Source organism: Eptatretus burgeri, chromosome 9 (assembly GCF_056783735.1).
Source record: "Eptatretus burgeri isolate ZD-2024b chromosome 9, Ebu_testis_v1, whole genome shotgun sequence".
NCBI lineage: Eukaryota > Metazoa > Chordata > Myxini > Myxiniformes > Myxinidae > Eptatretus > Eptatretus burgeri.
Window position 1 is genome coordinate 57,878,891 of NC_140969.1, and position 25,427 is coordinate 57,904,317.

A 25,427-nucleotide genomic window follows, 5' to 3' on the forward strand; every position below is an offset into this window, starting at 1 on the left:
TTTGTGGAAACTCCAGCACTGTCCATACGTATTTGAAGGGATCCCAGCACATGCTTGCGCTTCGAGTTACATGCCAAAACACCCCGCTTCTCATTTCTCTCGTTCCTTCAGCATCTTCTGAGACTGTGGTGAGCATCCAAGGGGTAGATGGCAGTTGCAGCAATTGCAGAGAGGTGAGAGAAGCGCTGTGGCATTTGTGGTGAAGAGATTGGGAGAGCTGGTTGTAGATGTGGCATTGTGGCGAAGAGATTGGAGATCATAGCTGTGGTGTTTGTGGTGAAGGCGTGGATGTAGGTTGTTCTGAGGATTTTTAGAAGACATGTGTAATGGTTATGGTGAGCGTGATAATGTTGTAGTGAGCATGAAGAGGGTCTGAAGTGAGGTGACAATTGGATGTTGGCACGCATATGCAAATGAACCTTGCTGTGCTTCCTTCCATTCCTGGCATCGTTACTGTTCTGCATGCGTATGTGCGTGGTTTGTGCAAGAGGTAAAGTAAAGTAAAGTAAAGTAAAGGGGTGAAATAAAAGAAAGAATGGAGAATCGAAGACCTAACTGAAAGCCCTACGCAACACATCTTTCCCATTTACCCACTAAACATATGAAAAGGACCAACTAAACACATACGGATGAAATAACTGTCTCAGGATCGCTATATGTTGTGTGCCATTGCATCGGAGGAGTGCCGGCTTCGCAGAGCCGCAACAATATACAGAGATGCCAACTTTTGGAAATCAGAATTAGGGAGGATTTTCAACCGACACCAAATAATGTGCGCTAAGCGCACATCTCGAGCGCGGAGCGCTCGACCCTTGCGGCGGGGTCCAGGGCCCGCCTTAGGGCCCTGGAAGCTCTGGGGTTCTAGACGCTCTCTAGTGCCCTCTGAGCCCTATTTTGGAGCATTTAACATGTTAAGAATTCCCACTTTTTGAACAAAAAAAGGGGAAAATTGTGCACTTTTTAATGTTACATGTATGTTAATATTAGTAAGTTAGGGGACAATCAAAGATTAACAAAAAGCACAAAAGAAGCAATATTTTTCTTACCTTACTGGCTGGTACTACTGCTGCTTGCTTTTTCCATGGCAGCTTTGCTGAGTGACAGCTGTGTGGCTCTTTTAGCCATTCTGATTATATCTTTGCTGTATTCTCTCTGGTAGCAAGGGGTGTTATGAGCTAGTTTTTCAATTAAGAGAGCTTCCAGGGTTTTGACACTCAAATTGGGACGAAATTCAGTATGATTCTTCCGTACAAGACTGAGTGCCCGCTCACATGATGCGTTCGAATGAGGAATGACCAAGATTCCCTTCATCACTTTGCTCAAATTAGGATACTTCTTGGCACCAGTGCAGGGATCTGTGAGCTGTGAAATCCGATGCCACTGCTCATCCACTCTCACTGTCTCAGTAGCAATTGTAGCTATGGAGGCGTCTGCCTGGTAGTGAGCGAATTCACTCTCAAGACTGTCTGTCACTATCACCGCCACTGAACAGACAGGGGAATTTCTTGATGAAAAACTCCACACAGTCAAACCCCACTTCTTGGTGTAGCTTAACATCCAGCACCTGAGCATGCTTGGCTAATTCATCATCTAGCGGCCAGGTTTTGAAGATGTAATTGCAGGCTTTCACATAATATGAGCAAACTGCACTGAAGAAACCTTGGATGTCTGACTCACTCAGAGTGAAGGTGGATTTCTTGAGACTCCTTTGTTCCCTTATATACAGTTTGGCATCGTTCCCAATCATGAGGTCCTCATCATTCTTCTGATGATTTCTGTCAGAGAAGGGTACATTTACCAGAGCAACCGATGACACCGATGGTTTCAAAAACCGTACGAAGATATCTTTCAGAAGACCATTCAATTCTCCGTGCAGGAGATGAATTCAGGGTTCGTCTCTTTGGAGCAGAAGATTCCCCTTCTCAAAAAGCTTGTTAGCATATCGAAGGAAGAAACAATAGTTTTGTTTGTGGAGACAAGAACATCCTGTTGACACGTTTTTCTCTAGATTCCTGCACAGTGTTTGAGGAAGATGCGCTTTTAGTTGTAGAACTCGTAGTACGATCGATCACACTTGCGTTTACTGCCAGCAGAAGAGGTCAGACTCGTAGTACCAGATCCAATTTTACGTTTGAGGAGAGAGCTTGAGGTAGGTGCAGCCAAGGAAGAAGACCTCTGATTCGAAGGTTTTGCTGAGCTTCTATCAAGTGATTTGGCAAAAGCAGAACTTAACTTGGGTCCTTCTTTGCCTGCAGATGGGACTATCACAGTCTTTCTCGACTCTGAAGGGATCTGCTTTGTAGATGAACGTGATGAAGGGCCGGTGATGCTACCTGCTCTCAGCATTGGTTTTGGTGCTGTCCCTGCTGTCTTCTTCGCAGCAGATACTGCAGTGGTAGTGGTGAATGCTGCTCCACTAGTGCTTGATCCTGCAGTGCCAGTACTGGCAGTAGATACAGTGCCGTCCTTCTTGCTCGTTGTTAGAGTCTTGGCTACAGTTGGTTGCATTTTTCTTCGTACTTCTTCTTTGAAGAAGAGGCGAAGTGGCTCCCACTGTTCAATCAGCCTGTCTAGGCACTGACCAAGGGACAGCCACCTTGTTGCGACATGCTTCAGAATCTTGTGTGTCGGGGCATCACAGAGTTCTTGCAGTGCTTTCACTCCTTTGACGCGTTTACTACTTTTGTCCAAGTAGTAGTAAATATCGATGAGAAAGTCATCTAATTCAATGGGTAAGGCCTGAGCCGCCTTCTTGGCCGTATTGTGCATCATATGGCAAGGGCATCCCATGATGTAGCACTCTGGATTTTGTTTGTGGATATAAGCAGCGACTCCTTTGTGCTTGCCCACCATGACAGAGGCATTATCAGCACAAAAGGAAACACAATTTCCCACGGAATTTTCCTGTCACTGAACTCATGATCAAGCAGTTTGAAAATGTTTTCTCCAGTGGAATCTTGTTTGCACGCAGGCAAACTTAGCAAACCTTGCTTCACAATCCCAGCACTGTTGTCATAGTACGAAATCAGGACAGGATATAGCTGGGCCTCACCACTCTCATTGCTACCGTCTGTAGCTAGGCTAAATGGAGCTAGTCTAGCAATATCGGCAATAGATGAAGCAGTAACATTTGACAACTCACCAATTATTGCTGAAGTTTTTGTTCTTGCACATCCATACTTTGAAGCAACTTTTGAATCTGGAAACATCTTTTGAAATAGAGGTCCAGCATGATCTGAGACTGATATGGGCAAGTTATGTTCCACAATAAATCCACTAAAGAGAAGTTCCGCTCGGGTAACATCCTCTTCCTCGCTTGTGCCTTGTTTGGTGAAATAATTCAGAAGTGTACCGGTACTCGTGCTCGAAGATCTCTCCTTTGCAATGTCTGTGTGCCGTTTGCTTCCAACGTGCTTCCGAATATCATCGCGACCTCCGTGCTCAACTGAAATATCAACGCTGCATACTGTACAATACGCATGATGAATTCCTCTTTCAGTCTTTCAAATACACGGGTATTGGAGACTGTATTCGGTCTTGTACTTCTGAGACCATTTCTTGGTCTTCGTAAGCTTCTTTTCTGCCATTTCATAATCAACATCGAGGGCTTGAAGCATCGGTAACTTCGAAGTCGATGTTCCACAGCTGCAGCGCGACTCGTAGAACTCTAGCGGCTGTTAAACACCGCACGGTGGTCGCGACCGCCGGGCTGGTACGGGGCCCAGCTGCATGCAGTGAGCGAATCGCATGCATATACACTGTGCATACATACCGCATGCACTGTATTGCACACATACCGCATGCACTAAATCTCAGTGCATGATCGCATAAGCGAGATCCAGACCCAATGTTTCGCTGCTCCTCATTTGAATTTGCAATTTTTTACGTACAATTTGGTAGCAGCGAACGTTATGGAGTTACCACATGCTATACGTAGCAGACGATGCTTTTCATTCAATTCTCATACTAGTACATTCTGATTAGTGAACAGTGCAAAAATATCAAAATTTCGGGAGGATAAGGATAGTGATCGTAAGGGCGGGAGTTTGGGTGAATTTTCGGAAGCCTCCCGATGAAATCGGGAGGGTTGGCATTGCTGCAATATATACAGAGGGAAAGAGAGAACAAAAATGCAATATATGGGTATGTAATAAATCTCTGGCTTCTGACACCTTGTCCTGAATCCACGTGGGCACATGTAGACACTGGCTTGAATCAATACACAACATGAAGTAAAGGTAACCATTAGCTCAGTTTCAAGTACAAAACTCAATACATTTGAGTAGCTATTAACACAGAACCTTAGCCAATTACTCATCACTAACAATCCACCCCCATTCCATTCCCCGCACTCCTGGCTCCTACTCCTCCACCATAGTCACTGGCCTCGCAACCCCACTCTTCTGAATGCCACACCCACTGCCGCGTCCTAATTGCACCATCAGAATTCAACCGACGGGGCTCCTTATATAATAGTCTGTTTATCTCCGACTGACCTTTACAGAGAGACACGTGGCAGACTGATTGGCCATTGGGAAAAGAAAAGGCGTCCAGAGCTTAGTATGCGCTGCACAAGGATGGCTTTCTATAAAGCTCCATCACACGTCACTCAATCAAACGCATATCAGGCGGCAACCTGCGCAACAGTTCTCATCACCTTTAATTACTTCGCTGAGAATTCAACCACCAGAGACGAACAGCATGGGATGGGGGGAAGAGGCAGGGGGTCTAAAAACACAAAGATAAAATGGGGAGTATTTCGTATTGGAACGTGCAGGGTGGAAGTGGCTCAAATAAAAGAGTCTGCACTATTAGCCTACCAGGTATCAGATAAGTATTTCATCGATAGGGGTTAAATATGTTGATTGGGAATGCAAGCCTTTTTGTGAAGGTGTTCGTCAAAGCAGCTGCCTTTATAATTAATTAGCAGTTGCTGTGGCTGTTGAGTGGTTTTGATTATCATAAGCTGTGAAAATTGTTACTGAAATGGTGAATAAGCAGAGAATTTACAACAGCTCATCGGTTTAACTCTCGAATCATGAGCAATGGGATGAAATGCAACACCCGCACATGAGTACCTGCTCGTGTCAACTCAGTACAACCAATTTAATTCTCTAATACCGCCTCATTCCTCTGATGCGTGGGAGCAGCACTTCAATGCTGTAACGCAAAGCCAGAGTGCCCACTCCTTTGGGAGAGTTGCTGGGACACCACCACCCGGAGCAGTTTCATTAACTACAATGGCACTCGGTAGAGCGCACACCTTCGCCAGGTTGAACAGCTTACGTTTTGTATCCCGCTGATAGGCCAGATCCAGACCTGAACCAAAATGGAAGCAGAGTGCTCTTGTCACACACCCGACCTGTCCACAAAATTTCATCCGAATCCGTCCATAACCTTTTGAGATACCCTGCTCAGACAGACAGACAAACAGGCAGATAGGGGTGAAAACATAACCTTGGTGGTGGAGCTAACAAGTCATTTGAGTTCTTGTAAGCATGTGTCGCATTGACGGGTTAAATATTACGTGATATGTCGTGGTTCTGGGTAAAAGGCGCTCTCTGGCATGGAACTCAATAATATGTTCTCTCATGAGCAAACTGGCACAAATGTCAGCTTTACAAATGGTACAAAGTACAGTATAAAAAGGTATGATCACTCATGGATCAGAAGAGGTTTACGGGCAGAATCCTTCCTATAATTCATGGACCAGTGTTTGTGTGTTTGGCACGGTACTCCTCATACAGTTCTGGGCCGATTACATCCAGACTTGCTGCATAGAATCAGCAAGACCCCAACTCGCACATAGGGGTTTTATCTTTGCCAGTGGTCTTGGGAGGGGGGGGGGAGGAAGATGCAAATTCTCAATGTAAACGTGTATCGTGTCGTGCCACTCCAGGTGGGGGAGGGTATTACAAGTCCCCACCCTTTACAGTCTTGTACGGTATTCCTCTCCCCACATTTCCCAGTGCAGCGAGACGTTTTGAATTATAAGTAGTAGGTATGTTTTTGTTTCATGCACGTAACCCAGGTTAATTGTTTTTATTTTCGGGAGCGATTGAGGCAGCTGTCAGTTGCCGAAACACTGCCCAAATAAAGGTATGTGTCAGAAGAACTTGTTACAGTTTGGAACATGATCACCCATCACACTGGTACTCTGCTTGTTACTTTCTTTAATTTACTTAAAAGGATGATAAAACCAAAGATCATGGATATGGATGAAAAACGTTGCAAGGAAATCTGAATAAATGACCCTCACAAAAAAACCCGGCAGAATTCCTGATTCTTTGCTCATCACATTCCTATCAGATCTCAAGAGAAATTTTGCAATGTGGCAACCTTACAAATTCTACCATCAACCCCCTTCTGGTGAAACTACTGAAATCCAGGATCACTGCTCACTTCCACTCATTCGTTCCTCTTTTTTTCCTGCCTGTGGAACCAACTTCCACATCCTCTTCAACCTCATTCTTCCCTCCAGGTCTTCAAGACAGCTGTTCACCACCATCTCAGATCATCCTCAATCCAAAACAATTATCTTTTATACCCTTACTAACCCAATCCCTCATCCTAATTCTCTAGTTTTCCCTCCTGAGAGTTTCCTTCTGTATCCATGTTTTCTGTCCCACATTACTCCCTATACCCATTGTTTGTCCAAGTCTCCCTCTATCTTAGCTTTCAATTCTGCTGTTGATGTTCCTCCCCTACCCCCTCTCTCTCGTGTTCCTTTTGGCCCGTTGCATTCTGATCCGTTCAGTGTACCAGCTCTTCCACGAGCCTAGACTCTGTACGCAAAAAATAAAACCTTGCAGATTTGGCACACAATATTAACTTTGGGAATTCACTATGTGCACACAATCATGGCCCGTCCACCAAGATAGTGCAAAGGTCAACACCACTAGCTCAGCAAGGTAAGTGCTTACTACTGTAAAAGTCTACACTTACCTTTGAGGTTTCCAGCCTGGATTCCACTCCCGGCCCAACAATTAACTGCTACATTGGTGCTTCGCAGGGCAGTGTTTTGTATCATAAAGTGCGGCGTCTCTCCGATCGACATGAAACTGAGTGTCTGGTCTGTTAGCGTTAGTTGATGACCGTTAAATATCCCTACAGTCTTTCACAAAGCGTGGGCGAGGTCTTGCCTGGAAGCTTAAGGAATTAAAATTATTGCACAAACCAGCTCCAATCAAACGTCAGGCCCGACCAGCCAGGTTCATGAAAGAGCTTCACCAATAGCTTTCCCCAGCAGAACCGACAATCTTTCCCCCATTGGTAGGGAAGCAGATTTGAGTATCGAGGTGGAATGGGGACTGAGGATGGTAGTTCGAAAGCGAGTTGTGGAGAAGGATACAGGTAGGTGAACGTGCATGGAGGAAAGTTGATGGACTTACGGCAGACAGGAAAATATCAAAGAAATCGAAAGGGAAAGTTCTAGATGGTGACCGAGGATGGTAGTTCGAAAGCAGGGTTGTGGAGAAGGATACAGGTAGGTGAACGTGCATGGAGGAAAGTGGAGGGACTCACGGCAGACAGGAAAATATCAAGGAAATTGAAAGGGAAAGTTCTGAGATTTTGTGGAATGCCGGCCTACCTTTACAGTCTGGAGATAGTGGCACTGACAGAGAAGCAACAACAGATAACAGAGGCTGCAAGTCTGCGAGAACAACTAGGTCAGAAGGATAATGGGAGTGAAAAGGATGGATAGAAGAAGGATGGACTAACTGAGGAAATTGATTTGAGGATGAGTTTGACAGATTGATTGGTAAGAGCCAGCTGAGGTGTGCTGTTGTGGATGGAGGAAGAGAGAATGGGAAAGAAAGCTGATGGGTTGAGGGAGCGAGGTTGGAGGAAAAGAGGAAGACCTTGGCTGAAGTGGGAAGATTGTGTGAGCAGGAATGTAAGTAAGTTGTGGGGTCGCATGATAGTCGAGAGAGCTAGCTGGGGATAGAAAGCAAAGGGGCATATTGTACAAATGGTGGGGTAGCAGAAGCTCAGTACCATTTGGCCTCACCATATATAAAAGGAAATGAGAAAGAAAAAGTGATTTACAAATAAAGTGTCAACACATGTCAAGTAGGAAGGATGTGTGGAAATTAACAAGAAAACCATGAGCAGCTTTGAAGTTGCTCTAGTGCTGTAGTCAGCAGTCTCCATGCGGTCTTTCTTAGTCTGTGAGCACGACTCTTACATTTGCTTTTGTGAGCAAGGATCACCCTTAGCAGTGAGGGGTGTGAGTGATGTTGGGGAGGTCCCTCTCTCTCTCTCTCCTAAGAGCCATTTTGTAATGGGCCCACATATTTATATTTCAAAAGATTTCTGCCTGTGGTCAAAAAAGACCAACCAAAACGATTGCAACGAGGTCTTCCAGAACCTTCCAGGGGAGTTAGACCTCCACTCGGTTCCTCCTGACCTGGGAACTGTCCCAAATTGTTTTCTGGGCTTTGATTTGTAGCTGCCCTGCTTGTCCAGGAGACTTAGACCCAAAGAAGACCCACGGCTCTAAACCATCATCTGAGCTGTCTTCAAAGAACGTGGTCTCCATTTCTTGATGAACTTCATTTTGATTTATCCGCAAAAGCATATGCCCACATCGTCAAAAGGTCACAGATGCCCACATTCAATTATGAATTACTCCTAGAAACATAGTTCATCCACAAATTATGGACACAGAAGTCGGCTGAAACAGATACCTTTAAGTTTGCAAAAAGAAAAAAAAATGACAAGAGACAAAGACAAAAAGACATGACATCAAACACCAAGGACAGCACTACAAAACTGCCGATTCTGATGCAGCACAGCGAACCCTGTTACAGAGCGTTGGTGCTGCCGAAGCATTTTCTTGGCAAGAGTTATACTGAGTGGTTTACCATTGCCTTCATAGCAATATTTATGGCAGCCATTTGAAATTTGCTCAGGGAGCCTGCAATAGCTCGCCTACTCTTTACAAAGGACACCATGGGATCTTGAACGTCCACCAACTCATGCGGGCAGACGGGACGCCAGTTTAACGTCCATCCGAGGGATGGCACACACAATGATGAATAACCCTGCCTGTGAAACACCGGAAAGATAGTTTATAGCTGGGTCGGGATTCAAACCCAAGCCAGACAGCTTAGAGGCGTGTGTGTATAACTCTCTGGCCTACGCCATCCTGCCAGGCAGACGACAAAACTACGATCTCATAAATAATGTAAACTTGGAAAAAGCATGGCAACCCTCTCCCCATGCTCATAACAATCCCCAATGTCCTCATGCAATAATTATAAAGTTTTTTTTATAAAACTGATAAACAAAAACTACGTGGAAACCATGCCTTAATCTCCATTTTGGATTGAGTTACATACCAGCAAGCAAAAATTCAGTGGTTGAGTGTAAAGTGATCAATCAGTCATTAAACTTTACTTTTCTGTTTGAGATCCACTTTCATGTTCGGCCTGATGGATATATCTCACACCAAATAAACCAAGCCATCGCACACAGTGGATTACTGTCCCTTCCTCAAAGGCAATGGTCTGTTGGGAAAACACATTGTAAAAGAGAGAGTATTTCCCCTTTACATCCTCATCATAAAAAAGCAATGAGGCCTCAACAGAGCATGGATGGAAACATCGATACAAGCAACACTGTTGTTTCAGCTTCACTTAGAACCACCCTTAGCAACCTCAAAGTCAGCAGATGTGTTTTAATATCTCGTTCCGTGGTAATTGTGCTTACAGATTGCAAATATTGCATTTTGGAAGGCAGTTCTCACTGATGGGAATTAGGGAGTCAAACTCCCTTTGCCCCTACCTGTCCTAATCCTCGTACATTGTAGTCGTGGTCAGATGGGAAGGAAAACAAAGGTCAGCAACACAACAGTTGAGACACTCTGCTTTGCAAACCAATCTCGCTGTATAACATTTTCTCATCATATGACGTCCTATTATGGAGCACATTGCTATTTGTCCATTCTCCATGAATGGTGCTTCTAGTTCCATGTTGTTTGAAAATACTTACTTTCCTTTGGTGAAGTGTGAGGTCTTTCGCAGTGAAGCAGATGACAATGAAACATGTAGCTCTTCAGAACGTGGAGATCTGTAGTTGTGGTGAAAGCCTCGAAGACAAATTCGAACAAATGGAATGTGGGAACTAAATCATTGGGGGTGTAAAAATGCAACAACAACAACAACAACAACAACAGCAAAAACACTCATTAAGGTTACTCATTGAGATGCCAAAGCCAGCCATGAGGCAGCAACAGCCATTGACACATGTTGATGATCAATTGCGAAGGCTTTCATGAATTATTCACGAGTGTGGAATTTAATTGCACCAAACCACTATAATTAACCAATAAGCATGTGGGCAGCAGCAGTTATTAAATCTGAGGCTGTAAGGTGCTTGACTGATAGAATGATGTGTTTCTATTGTGTTCATACAACGTAGGGGGTAAAAAAAAACAACTCATGATCTTTCTCTTGGTGTTTCGGAATCAGGAATGCGTTCCTAGACACTTTAATGTTATGCCTTTGGTTTAACCATACCACTTTGTGACGTCATCATATGAACATACTCCGTTCTCGACTTGTATCACTTGGGCTGTGTTGAACTGTCTCACCAGGGGTGTGTCCAGTTACCAAGCAGCTTGCCAAGCCAGCCGTTCCTTAACGATTTCGAATAGAGTGCTTGTTTGAGTGCTTAAGCCACCTGGCGAACACTCCACAATAAACTTGGGAACTGAACACACCCCAGGGTTCAAATCTTGGCCCAGTTATGAACATAAATTGTTCACCTACTGTTTCTTACAAAGGGTGAGGCAACAATGTGTGCACCATGCATTGAAAGGACAGTAAGCCTGGGGTGTGTTCCATTAGCAAGCGCTTTGCTATCACTTTTCAAGCCAGCCGTTCCGTATTGACAGCTTTGCAAGATGCTCGTCTTGCCGCTCAGCAAGAGGAGCAAGCAATTCAAAGAGGTGATTCCTTATGTTAGCAAAATGGCTGACGTAGTCGGATTCAAAACAATTAAGATGGATTCAAAACGATTATTTAGATGGAGACTGCCAAATTGTTCAGTGGTGCCGAGCTCTCCGTTCCATTGGAGTACTTGCTTGAGCCTTTTGAATCAAGGAAGCCGCTTGGCAAGCGATAAGCAAGCCACTTGTCAACGGAACACACCCCTGAGGACCAGTCAGTGATGGACGTTAAATATCATAAACTTTCGTGAAGAGTAGAGCAGCAATCTGAACAAGTTACAAATTCCTGGTCTGACTGCTGAGAAGGCAATAGCAAACGACTCAGTTTAACCCTCAACGCATGGCCCTTTGGCAGCACCGACACTGAAAAGAGTCTGGAGTTGGATGCCGTCGTATCCAAAGAAGGACATTCGTCCAAAACATATGAACCACGGTTCAGAATTTAACACGAGGCGGACTTCTTGGACTCTTCCTGATTTCCGGCCCTGCAGGCCGCCGCCGCGGATAATTCCAAGGCCCGTCCGGACTCTTATAAACGCGTTACCATTTCTGGTAGTTTGGCAATTTCAATCGGGGTTCATACCCTCAGTGTGCACCGGTTTGTTTATTCATACGGCCGAGCAGAATCGTGGGTACACACTGGCTAATTATGGAGCCAATCAATGGGTCAGAACTTCCCATCTATCTCGTCTGCATTCTGAATCGAGACAATGTAGGAAAGAACGAAACGAGCAGGTAGGAAACGGGTAACAGTTCAACAATCTCATTTCTTTAAAACTCGCAGATACAACCCATAGCTTTGTTGACGTGAATATTAAGGGGGGGGGGGAGAAAAAGGGGGGAGAAAAAGGGAGGGGGATAGGTGAGATGGGGGAGAGAGGAATGAGGGGATGGAGAGAGTGAGGAAGGAGGGAGTGTAAGAGGAGGGAGGGAGTGAGTGTGAAAGGAGGGAGGGAGAGGGGAGGCAGAAGCAAGGAAGGGGTGCAGGAGGTGGGGGGGAGGTAGGAGGGGATGAGGAAGGGGGAGCTAGGAAGGGGGGAAAGTGAGGAAAGCGATGCCTCACCAAACGTTGTTATACACTCCAGGAAGCAGGGGGGTTGGGAGCGAGGAGGAGGTGGGAGAGGGAGGGGGTTTGGGAGGAGGAAAGCATGAGGGGAGGGGTTATCGACTTGCACATTTGGTAGTGGGACTTGTGGAGAAAGGGAGGGGGGTGCAGTACAGGATTCAACAAAATGCGGTATGTTAAAACAATACGTTAATACAGCATGAGGTGTGGAAAGGGGAGGGGGTTCATGAAGAGGTAAGAATGAGGAGAGGGGGTGGGAAGGCAGTGTAATGGGAAGGAAAGGCAGTGTGAGGGGAAGGAAAGGCAGTGTGAGGGGAAGAAAAGGGAAGGCAGCATGAGGAGGAGGGAAAGGAAGAGAAGGTGGCGTGAGAGGGGGGGAAGGAAACGGTGATAAAACATGCCTAAAAAGCCATATTTTCTTTTTAACCGCCGGGTTGTGGATAAAACCAGGCAGGAGCATTAAAAAAACCCATGCTATCGACATATCTTTCGTTGCAGTCAGTCCTTAATGGTCACCTTAACAGAGTGTGGAGGCTGGGAGCATGGGGAGGGAGGGGAGGGTAGAAGAGAGGGTAGAAGTGGGGTGGGGAGAGAGAGAGTGATGAGAGAATGAGGTGAGAGAGTGAAAAGGAGAGAGAGTGAGAGAGGAGAAATTCCAGCAGATGTGACGACCAGTTTTTCATCTATCTGAGAGACCACACACACATTGATGAATTACCCTGCATGTGAACACCGGGATGACAGTATATAACTGGGTCAGAATTCGAACCCAGGCAAGACAGCTTCGACCGAGTGTGCGTTCCTCTTGGCTATACTACCATGATGTTGCGATTCATTCCTTTGTAACAACTGAAAACATGTTTTACTCATTATAATCATCTGAAACATTTTTGCCTTCCTAACTCTGAATATGTGAAGCACTCCAACACAACGGTTAAAGAAACTTTTAAAAATGAAACGTTTAATTTTTACAATATAATTACCTATGCTGATCGTCCTGCAGCGGTCTGATATTTCAGATAAATTGTTCAAATTTGCATAAAAGCACCAAAATTGGTACACATGTACAATAATGTATTCCGAACAATTTGAGATATGGAGCCACCCGAGATTGTGCCTTGGTCAACTTCGGCGACCATTTTCCAAAATGGCCACCATTCTACTTTCGCGAAATTAGCTCTTTGCTATTATTTTCTTATTGTATTGGTGGTAGATACAAGGAAAGTGTAAAATTCAGTTAATTGACCATGAAAAGACGTATTCAAATATTATGAGCCAGTACTTTCGGTAAAAAAGCCATTATTTGATTTGTAAATTGCTGCTCTCCTGAAACTTTTGGCTAAAAAGTACCCATTATTGCCTGGAGAACAAGAGTCAAATGATATTCATCACATTCAATGGGTTTGGAATCAACAAAAATTGCATTACAGATTACATACTTTACTCTATTTTGAAAAGGGAACTGATAATCATGATGATGACAAACTCAGAAAATGTCGTCAAATTATTGCACACTTCACTTTGAAGCGGCTACGGTTTACTGTCTACTAACATTCTACCAGGACACATGGTACACGCATACATCAGTCCAGTACAATGAGTTTCTGAGCTCAAGTGTACTGGCTCTGGATCAAAAAGTCAACACTTTTACAAGTAATGCGACTTTGCATTTGCACATTCTAAGCTAGGCCGATATCTCAGTCTATGTCTACTGCGTCTGTCTACTGGCATTCTCCTTCACAAGCACACAGTCCATTGCATTGCAGATTAGCCTTCTTGCATTTGCAGCGGTTTCTGCAGCCTTTTTTGCAGCCGCACGACAACAGCTCGAAGCAGCTTTTTGAAGCCTCAGGGAGTGTGGTCCAGAGCGGTTCGTAGGACCTATCCTCTGTTTGCCGCCAGCCCCAGCTTGTTGGTGATGGAAGCATGGGTTGAGGAACCAAGACCTGCCCACAGACATAGCCACCCTGGAAGACTGATCTCTTCACATGCTGTTCCAAAGCATCGTAAGTAGGTGGGATGCGCTGGATGGAGTTCCTCTTGGCAAAGTTTCTTTCTGGCCTCGTTGACGTCCGTATATGGACTGGTGCGGTCAAAGAGGAGCACCACAAACCTTTCAATGCAGTGCATTGTGTCATCCTGGATGTTGACTGGCATGGTGGTCAGGGTCTCAAGAGAATCTGTCAGTTCTGGAAACGAGTTCCATGTGACCCAAGCAGATTTCTTCCCATGCCCCACGAATGCTGATACGGTGTCACATCCGGTCATGGCGTGGAAGATAGGGAGGGCACGTGCCTTCTGTGGACCGAGGGAGGCAGCTATTTCATGGGCAGGGATGTAGCAGTAGTTCTTGCCCGTCCCAAAGGGAATCCAGAGTTCATCCACCCATGGTAGTGCCTGGGCTACCATCACCGCCAAGACGACGACGTCGGTGTCTATGGTTCGAACTTGAATCCGACGGTGGTCATGTTCTGCAGCATGGGCCACATGTAGCCAATATTACCAATTACAACACCACTTCCACCACTACCATCACCACCACAACAAAATACTTCTGAACCTGTCACTGATGCTGTGTGCGAAAATGGATTTTCCCATAAAATGACCATTTTTCCCCAATACAATGGTTGGAAATATAATAAATCAACACAAATGACATTTGTATTGTTTTCCTTTGTAAATGCACATCACATGGAGTATTTATCACCTCTGACAAACCTACAAAGAGAACAACAATGACAGATATCCCATGTCGTTAAAGTAGAATGGTGGCCATTTTCAAAGCTGACCAAGGCAAAATCTCGAGTGGCTCCATATCCAGAATTGTTCAGAATACATTAGTCAACATATGTACCAATTTTGGTGCTTTTATGAAAAGTCGAACAATTGGTTTGCTATGCTGCAGTACTATGAAGTGACAAGTCGTACAATGAAAGATGATCACACAAAAAGGGGAAATGTGGTCTAAAATAAAATTGCACATTTTCAGGGAGCGAACCATTGCCTCATGCACAGCTCGAGGCACCGCACGGCCAAATGCAGATGAGTATGCCATGAACTTTGTTCAAGACTATCAATATATTCAGTGGCAATGCCAATATTGTGGAGAGCTCACCAAGTGGCTTCAGCACTCAAGCAAGCACTCCAATGAAACGGATAAGGAACGGCTCACTTGGCAAGCAATTAGCGATTGCCGATCGGTCTTATAGACCCATGCACCCGGAAATGCCCAAGCAATGTCCGAATTGGACAAATGAACCATTTTTTGAGCAGTCGAAACTGCTGCTGAAGTCAATAAGGAAGTCTAAATTTTGAATTTTGGTTGAGATAAAGGCATTTTTGAGAGTATGGCATGTGCGGAAATGAAATAAAGCCACGAACGCTGGCATCTCCAGGCGTTTATAAGATTTGCAATGTATCAGTGATTTGTAGGTATGATTACCAGACATTCGATCATACGAGTGAGGAAAGTGAGAAAAATAATTTATTGTGAAGAAACTGTTGTGGGCTGTTCCAAATCAAGGCATTGTTGAGCAGATAAAAAATGGTGAATCAAGACCCCAGAGAGGGACAGCGAGGTGACCAAGGATGAGCCTTGATAAAGGATAATTAAATAAGGCCGTTAAATATATTCCAAAGGGGTGTTTAAATTAACTCCAACACCCAATTTTTACTCGTGCACGACCTTGGAGTTCCATTACTATGCATGTAGAGTTTAGGGCCGCTAGGTTTCATGGTTTTGGAGTTATGGAGGAGACGGACTGATGGACGGGCACACACTGACATTTATTTGTATAGAAGACAATCGATGTAATCAGTGGCATGTATTACAAGATATAACCAATCATCAAATGATACAAGCATAGGCACATGAGCAAAGAAATTACCCTAAGCACTTGTTCCCTTCTAGAATCTTATCTTAAACGGTTATACACACATCGCCATCAAGATCAAACTGTGGAAACGTTGAGAGGAAGAACAGAAGACAGAGGCAGAGCAAGAAGTCGGTTCAGCCTTTGACTCACCGTGGCACACTTCAATGAATGTGCCAATTCAGAAACAAGTAAGGAATGAGAAAAAGCAGAAAGGTGCAGATGCAATGTGGGCAAAAGTATGCTTTAAGTGAGAAAAAAATGTGAGGGGCAAATGTAAAGCCTCGCCCGGAAGGGTCAAGAGGCAAATCATCAATATCTCTTTCAGAATCATGATTCCCTTCGTGGGTCTAGGTTGATGAATAGTGGTTCTTTAGAGGACAGCAATAGACAGATAGTGTATGTCACTCTGGAGCGACGTATCTTCCCATGCTCGGGACCTCACAGCTTGTCCACTTTTGTGCCTCTGCCTCATGCTTGCATGGTCACAGCGCCGCCTGCCCAGTGCTATTTGGCCCAATATTGGCACAGCTTATCTTTCTCCAATGTGATTCATTCTGGAAGGCGACTTCTCCTTAGCACAAACAGGCAGGCAGATTCTTACTCGGATCCAACAGCACAAACAGGCAGGCAGGTTGTTCCAGGCTCTACAACATGTTCCGACAGCGCAAACAGAGAGGCAGGTCGGTTTGGGGTCCCCAACGCATTCCAACAGTGGCAAACAGTCTGGCATTCTGCCTTTTAAGCAGATTGAATGGGCTGGAGACTTGGGGGGGGGGGGGAGAGGGGTCAGAGTTCATGGGAGGTAGAGTTCCTAGGAGCAAAGGTCGTGACTTGCTCTTTGACCCACGACAGTGCATTACTATTGGTGCGCTCACCAGGCCACGCCTCCTTCGGCTGCCAATCATCCTTCAGTTGAGGTCATCCGACCCCGAAACAACGCTACATCTTTAACGGATTTTCCCACCCAAATGATTTGAAAATGGGGACGTTGTCCTTTCCCTCGTTATCTGAATTTGGGGTCATTTGTGGTATGGTGTCTTATAATGTGGTTGTATGTCATGCTGTATGAGAGGACTAAATAAAGAAAAAGGAAATTTAAGAATGCCGGATTGCACACGATATACACATGAAGACTGTTAAATAATAATTTGGGAAAGAGAGAGAAGGCCGAATTGAGATGTGTGGTGCGTGGAATGGCAACCACCATATGTGAGACATGAATAAAAGAGGGTTTGAAGCAGAATAAAAGGACAGGAGGGTTATAGAGGAAGAGGAAGAAGACCTACAATAGCCCCCACAACGCATTTGTCCCGTTCCCCTCTAGACAATTGGTGGGGGCCTGTCTGGGCATGTATACCAACGATACAACTGACTAGGGAACTCATACGTGTCATGGATGTTCATTCAGCTGGGGGCCGGTTTCATAATCGTCACAATATTTACACCACAGAAGCTGCTGAAAGAGTATGGTACACTGAAGTGTAATAAAAGTATAATTTAAAAGTATAATAAAATATTTAATATCCTTCTCAGAATTGTATGATTTGCAGAACTTCAATAAAATAACCAGCACTTCAGCCTCGTAAAATTGCCAGCACAGGCTTTCTCTCAATTTTGTCACCAGATCTGTGGAGATCTCATCATGATGTTTTCCATCACAACATTTCCATCTCGTGGGGCAACTTAGCTAAATATAGCACAACAATTGTGCATTTTGTGGGGAAAGCACCAAATTTGGCACACTAGTAGCCTATCATATTATGAACAGATTTGGATATTGGGCCATCTCAAATTTTTGAAGGCAGTGGAAAATGGCTGTGGCATCAGCGGCTGAATTTGAGATGGCCCAATATCCAAATCTGTTCATAATATGATAAGCTACTAGTGTGCCAAATTTGGTGCTTTCCTCACAAAATGCACAATTGTTATGCTAAGTTGCCCCACTAGTCCAATCCCGCTGTGTGAAATCATAGGAATTTTTGTGGGTTCTCTTTGCATTCAGCAGCAGATATGGAATCTGAGACTATGTCAAAAACAGATCTATGGGTGTTAATGAAATTACTTATTCCCACAAATAGTCTGTCGGTCAATGTAAAAAAACAAATTTTCATCTAGAATCTTGGCAACTGTGTTTAACTCCATCTAAATACATCACTGATCAGAAAAAATGTTGCTGCCAGTTTTTCTGTGTGGTCCCAGGGTCATTTTTGGTACAAAATAAACTTTGGTGTGAAAAATGCGATAATATTTGACCAAAAATTTAGTTTCTTGAGTAAGTATACCGTGTAACCCCTTAAAATGATCAGGATGATCCAATCCACGATGAGAGTATGTTTCCATATAGTCATGAGTCCCTGTGTGTGAATATTGTGCAGTTAAATGCTATTAATGTATAATTCTTCACTACAAGTACCAGCACATGGAGTCTCAAAAAGATGAGCATTTGAAAGTGACATGAGTGACATAAGTGTGACAAAGTGACTTGTCATGAGTGACATCATACTCTTGCAGCTGCTTCTCGATGTTCAGTGACTCCAGCTTCACTAGGAATGCCTGGTGTGTCGTGTGGATGTCCTGGTTGGCCCTGCATGCATCAGTCAACTCCTCTGCTGCTGACCGAAGGGAGTCACGCACTGCAGGATGGTCTTCCAGGAATGCACCCAACCAGAGGTCGAACAGTGCTTGCAGTGTTACTTGGTGAGCTTGAAGAGCGCTGTTGTGACGGTTGCCATTGATAATCTGGGTCACCGTGACACTGCTCTACCAGTCTCTTTCCTGCCACACCTCATCAAGGCTGCTCCCCTCAATTGTCCTGCCCAAGCACCGCAGGGCACATAGCACAGTGTGAAATGCACCAGGGCATAGTACCCACTTGTTCTTGTACTGCGGGTCAAGGTATTCAAGCTTCAGTGCCCTGTTGTACTGGTCCATATCCATGGTTGCCACCAGTTTGCTGTCTGGTCCAGTCACGAGATCATTCACTCTAGACAGCTGCTCCAGTGACGTGACCAAAGTGGTCCATTCATGGGGTGCAGCGTTGATAATGGGAAGCCCAAAGGCCTGGTCCACTACTGTTGGAGCATCTGCAGGCAGTGGGATATGTGTGAGTGAATTGTAGGCAGACCAAACAGGTGCAGGCTGTTATCCAATCTGTCAGCTGTGGGTTCTTCTGGTTCACCTTCCTCTGTTGGCGGTTTCTGGGCAAGGCTCATGAACACTAGGCCTGTTGAAGAAGCGTGCCACCATCCACCCAATGTCATTGGTCTGTGATCTGCCATAACTCTCATCATACACTCCCATCTTGTAGTTGGTGTAGTGTGGACTCGTTTTAGGCTTTGGGTTCCCCTCAATCGTACATGCAACAATGTCGATAACAGTTGGTGACACATCTTGTAGGCCTGCAGATGTCAAACTCTCACTGAATTGCACTGGGTCCCACCACTGTTTCTCCTTGGTCCGATCGCTGGTACACTCCAAGGGCTGTTCCATGGAAACTCCCTTTTCCATCTGGGGTGTCCACTTTCTTGTCAATGTTGTCCAGGGAAGCCCGGATCCTCTTGTTGCGCAGAAGGCCTGGTGGCACATACACAGCATACTCTCTGATATTCTGTGAGATGGCATTGGCGATGTTGTTACGTATTTTAGTGACAAGGTCATAAGAGACCCCAACGCCAAACTTGCTCAACAGCGATACCGCCTTCTGACTTCGGAAGTTGTGGTACATGTACAGTGACAGTCCAACAGCATAAGGACTTTCAAACATACTGTGGAACGTTGACTCTGATGACATGGGGGTGAGTGTCACTTGTCTGTCTGTCTTGCAGGCCTGTACTATTGATTGAGACAGGATGAGACAAGTTGTGCAAGTGTTTGGTGCGTGTCTCGATTGTTGCCGCTTTTGCTCCTTGCAAGACCCATCTTGTGAAGATAATCAGTTCAGCTGGTACATCTGATTCACTGCACCCAACCAGTGACCCATTAAAGGACCATGGATCATCCTTTCTAGACCATAGGACAGCTTGCCTAATTATGTTGGAACACCGGAAGATTGTGTTCATCTCTCCTTTGATGTCTCTCTCCTCTATTGCCTGGTCTATAGCAGAGCGACCAGCTTCGTTGAAATGTAGGACTGCTGGCTTCCTCCCTCGTGCATCAGTGATTGTGAAATTTTTGATGTGCTGTTGGATTCTCTCCAAGAGGACCTGCCGAGTGATTTTCTACTTGTGAATTCCATGATCGTGCATCATATTGGTGTACAGTGCAGCCACCTCGGTCAGTGTGATGATGTCTCCTTGATGCAAGCGCTCTTTTAATTTGGCAAAGAATTCAATCTCAGCCGAAGTAGATGCCACAGTGTCTTTGTCCGACTGGTTGTCCCTGTTACTGAGCCTTTGGGGCTGCTGCACGTAGCGCTGCCAGTGCATTGTGTGGAAACTTGTGTGGTACCTGATGTCCCTGGACAGGAAGTCTCCCTCCGCAAGGATGTCTGCCATATTCAATTTCCATTGGTCATTATGACTGGCATCTACAATCCTTTTGACTGATTTTCCAATGTCTGAAGTTCTGCATGAGTGAACCTGCTCTGGGTTTGAACCAGATCTGGCATGTTTCGTTTCGTGTTTGATATCTTGGCAGTAGAAACAAAGCTCTCGGTTGAACGGACTGACGTGGGATCGTAGGAGTGACCTTTTCATTGACTCAGCAGATTCACTGCTATCAGGCATAGTGGTACTACTTGACATGGGTCGTCCCCCTTCCTTCTTGTATGACAACACGCTTGAACTCTTTGCAGACAGTGCTTTCTCATACCGCTTTTTGTCTCTGTCAGTGTGCCCTTTGTGTGTCACCTCACTGTAGCATGTCCTGTGCCATACAGAATGGTTTTGTTCCAAGATCTCTGCTGACAAACCATACAGCAGTTGATTCAAATGAACGAAGTCAGGATTCCTATATTCAGCTCTGACTGGTATAGTCAAGAAATTTCTGATAGCTTTCACGCTTTGGATACGTCAGTGACTCCAGCTCTCTCCCTTTGTTTTTAGTGTTCACCCACTGTTCTCCTTGGCATTTGAGGCAGAGGTCAAAGTCAATTGATTGTTTCTTTATAGGTGGTTCTCCTAATGCTGCAGAGGTGGCAATCTTTGTTTATGTTCTCTGTGAAGGTGCAGATGTTGGGCTTAACACAAGTCGGCAATCAGAACTTGAAACAGCAATGAAGTCGTAGCTGGGACGTATTAATCTGCAACTTACAAAACAAATGCAATAATGAGGTGACACCAGTGGCGGATCTACGGAGGGGGCCCTGGGGGCCCGATCCCCCATAACCTCCCACCCCCCCCCCACACCAAAAAAATGCCAAATTTTCTCACATATACACTCCAGCTTTGCTAGAGATTCTGCTGAGCCTCAAGCAGGCCGCAGAAACGAATTTCCGGGTGCCTATTTTTCAAAATTTTCTGGGGGAGGACGCCCAAGACCTCCCTCACGGACTTCGCACCTTCGGCACTCGTGAGTCGGGCCCGACACCCCCCCCCCACCCCTTGAAATTTCCTAGATCCGCGCCTGCAGCCCAGTATGTTACCTAAGATCATAAAATATCAGTTAGTAGAATTAGTGTAGTATTTTGTATTATATTTTTAAACAATCTAACCATATTTTGACTCTGAGGGCACAAAATACCTGAAGAAAAAATTGGCACTTTGTTTTCGTATTTTACTAGGTAATTTGGATGAATTGAAATACATTTAAATGCATTTGCCAAAAGTCTGGCGCCCGAAAAATTGAAAAATATTTTTACGGCAACTAAAGATTTTTTTTTTTTCATACTTTTGCTCAGAAATCACCCCGGGACCAAATAGAAAAACTGGCAACATGTATTTTTTATGTCCTAAATACTATTTAGAGGAACTTAAATGCATTTGCCAAGATTATATACAAAAATATGACAAGATTTAATTTTTTTACATTGACTGATGGACTAAAAGGCAACACCCAAATGCTTTCATAGAATCTGTTTTAATGTCAGGCAGCCACATCAACCCACTCTTCATGCAACATTTATCCAAACAAGGTTCTCTGTTTGAAGCTTGAAAGTAAATTCACATATTTTTGGCAGCCAAGTAAAAGCACCAACATTTTTCTTTCTGATGTAAATATGCCCCCAGAAAATTTGCTCCACCCTTTGAACCTGAGCAGCCGTTTTACCAGCCGACATTCAAACCTCCATATACCCAAGCGGCCGTTTTATTAGCCGCTATTCAAACATCCATATACCTGAGCGGCCAGATTTTTCTCCAGGGAGCCCAGGATGGGGGAGCCAAAAGTCCAAGGAGCTCAGGGTTCAAAGGATTAAAGCTTCATCACTCCTCCATAAACTAAACTCTCTACCATTAAAAAAAAAGGAAAGTGTTGTTGATACAATATATTTATGTGACATCATAGGACACAGATGAGGTTCAAACCTCTGACAGAGATAAATGCCGAGTAATTACATTTCCGTTTGTATTCAAAATAAAATATATATTTATATGTCAAAGTCAAGGCTCGTGGATGAGCGAGAACACAGAACGGAACAGGATGCAACAGGACAAAGAAACAACAGAAAGAAAGCAGGAAATCACACCAACAGCAGGGATGAGGGCCAACATTGAGGGAGACTTGGACAAATAAGGGATGTGGGGAAGGATGAGGGTGAGGGGGAGGCTGCATGAGGGTGAACAAGATGGATACAGAAGCAAACTCTCTCGATGGAAAAATTTCGAAACTTGGAAAGAGGTGGTGAGGGTTAACGTGGGGAGAAAACATCATTGTTTTGGATGAGGGATGACCTCAGATGGTGGTGAGCAGTTCTCTTGAAGCCCTGGAGAGAAAAATTAAATTGAGAAGAATGTGTAAGTTGGTTCCACAGGCAGGAAAAAAAAAAAAAAAAAGAGAGGAAGAAATGAGTGGAGCTGAGCAGTGATTCTGGATTTTGGGAGTTTCACTCGAAGGGGGGATTTTGGGACTACTGGACCACATGCACCCTGCAGAAACCTGGGAGTGGGGGGTGGTGGAACAAAGCACGGTAGGGAGAGAAGGTGCAAAACCAGAAAGGAGGCGGTAGAGGATGGAGACCACCGAACTATATGCGATGGGAAAGTGGTAGGCCCATAGACTCAGCTTCATCGCAGGAGATTCCAATGATGTTGAAGGTCTTGGTTTCCATGGTGTCAAGCTGAGCAATGTGTGAGGCAGGGGTGCCAGGCCAGAGTGGAGAGCAGTACTCCATCAAGCTGCATATGAAGCACTTTTAGGTGGATAAGAGTTCAGGTGTTCCAAGGAAGGACTTTGCAAGACAGAGGATGCCCATTCAGTGGTTTGTCCAAGAAACCCATTCAGTGGTTTGTCTAAGAAACGTTGCAAGACAGAGGATGCCCATTTGGAGGGTGGCTTTGGAGGCCAACTTTGAAATGTGGTTTGTCTGAGAAAGATCATGGCTGATAGTGAGACTCAAGAGTTTGAGTGACTGAACTTCAAGAGGATTGTTGAAAAAGTAGATGGAGGATTTTCCAGATGGTCCTTTCGGAGAGAGATAGTGAGAGTGAGATTTTTCATGATTAAAAGCCATATTCGAAGTGTTTGACCATCTTGTGATTTTGTCATGGTCTGAAGAGAGGGAAGAGGCTGCTGCCTGCCTATCTGAAGGATGAGGCATACCACGGTAGAGGGTGGAGTCATCAGTAAATAGATAAAGGGGATTTTCCAAAGAGTCAGAGAGATCACTGATGAAGATTAGGAATAGGATAGGGTCTAGAACACTGCATTGGGGCACTCCAGCTTTGACAGAGAGAGGAGATGAAAGGATTTCGTTGCCAGAAACTTCCATACATTCTCAAGTGCAAAAAAACAGAGTCCAGAAGCAGTTGAATGTGACTGGGAAGGATGGGAAATAGGGAGTGAGCGGTTGGGATTGTTTGTAAGCAAACACAAAGTTGAAACATTTGGCCTTCTCCTTAATGCTGCATTGTGGCAAATGCTTTCACATAGGGATTCAATGTGGAAGTAGCATTCTCAATACTGGGGATGTCCACCTCGGCAGCAATCACTGAATTGTGGTCCAGGGAGTGTGTTAACAGTACGCTGGACAGTTTGAAACAGATTGTGAAGATGGGTCTTGTAAATGTATTGGTCCTGAGTGGGTGTCGTTATCCTGGGATGTCCGCTTCTTGGCATATCTCGTGTTAATCCAGTGGCTTGATAACATCTTTTGAAGTCATAATTAGCTCTTCTCTTCAGGTTAAAGAGCATTGCAACATGGCTAATGGAAGACCCTGCTTAAAGGTGCCAAATTATTTGATTCCTCTCATTTTCTGACAGACGTGGCATTGTCATGGATTGTTAAAAAATGGAATAAGTTATGTTTTTTGAATGATCCACACAATGGTGTATTGGAAAGACCATTTCAAATTTCCTCGGAATACCTCGTGCCATCTCTAACATGGAAGAGTGCACGAGTTGCGTGTGCTGAACGATAATTGCATGAGGCAATTACCCGAAGTGTAAGTTTGCAATTAGCTGTTCTGCACATCCCTCGTGCCAAAAAAAAGCACTTGGAATGTAGGCTGGAACAGTCCTTCAACAATTACATCATCAATTACACGCGTTTGTTTTTTTAATGGTGGAGAATACATTTCCTAACTTTACATCCTTTTTTCCCCCCTTTCCCAACGTAGCCAGCATTATTGTTTTCAATTTTCCTCATTGTCATCTCTAATTGACCAAACTTTCTCCACACTGAGTAATAGTAAACAGGCAGCAACAAACAGACAGACGACATACGACCCAAAATAATCTCTATACACCTCCCCCGACCCTTTTGCCTGCTGCACTGTTTGGCAAAATTAACGTTTTAACCAAATTGATGTCTTTATTTCATGAGAGATTTCTGAGATATTTAAAGTGATTGCGAGAATAAAATTAAATTAAAAACCCTCAAGGGAAGCAGTGTCTCTGAAGCTGAAGCAGTGACTTGGCAGGTTACAGTTTTGCTGCCTTTTTACACTCACATATCCCAAAAGTATCACAATCCGTGTTGAGACATCACTTTGCTCAACATAATCCAGTGTCTACTTGTTTCACTGACAGCTATTCATTCCCTTGCCCCATATTGCACTCCACATGTGTTCTATGCACATGCATCTGATTGGCCAAGATAAGCGTATTCTGCTTTCACTATTTTCAGGCCTTTTGTGATAAGAACATATACTACCTGCAATTTAATGATTTCGTAAAGCAATCATGCGAAATGGAAATCAGTGCTGTATACAAACACATAAAAACAATAAACAAATGAAGATTTGAATGATCTATTTATGAACACCAACACATTTTTCTAGTTCAGTATGTCACATAAAAGTCCACACTTCATGCAAAAGTCTTTGTATGGCAAAAAGTCCTATAGGATGTACAATTTATCAATCTGCAAGTGTTTGCACCCTCCTGCTGTCAAACGTTAGAACAATATCAGATCAGATCATAAACCGTGCTCTATACA

At 44.5% G+C, this 25,427-nt stretch overlaps 1 protein-coding gene across 32 annotated transcripts in view; it reads right to left on the reverse strand.

The window, feature by feature from the left end:
* The window catches only part of LOC147020161 (CUB and sushi domain-containing protein 3-like), a 1,491,173-nt gene that overhangs the window by 1,393,906 nt on the left and 71,840 nt on the right, over positions 1-25,427 (reverse strand). For 4 of the 32 annotated variants that reach the window (XM_085895226.1, XM_085895229.1, XM_085895225.1 and 1 more), the window contains exon 3: positions 9,997-10,128. The exons of 27 other annotated variants lie outside the window; for them this stretch is intronic. The gene's annotated coding sequence lies outside the window, so the exon portion shown is untranslated. Of the gene's footprint in view, positions 1-9,402; positions 9,513-9,996; positions 10,129-25,427 lie in introns of all 32 variants that reach the window. One more of the 32 variants, XM_085895228.1, reaches the window with a different exon arrangement.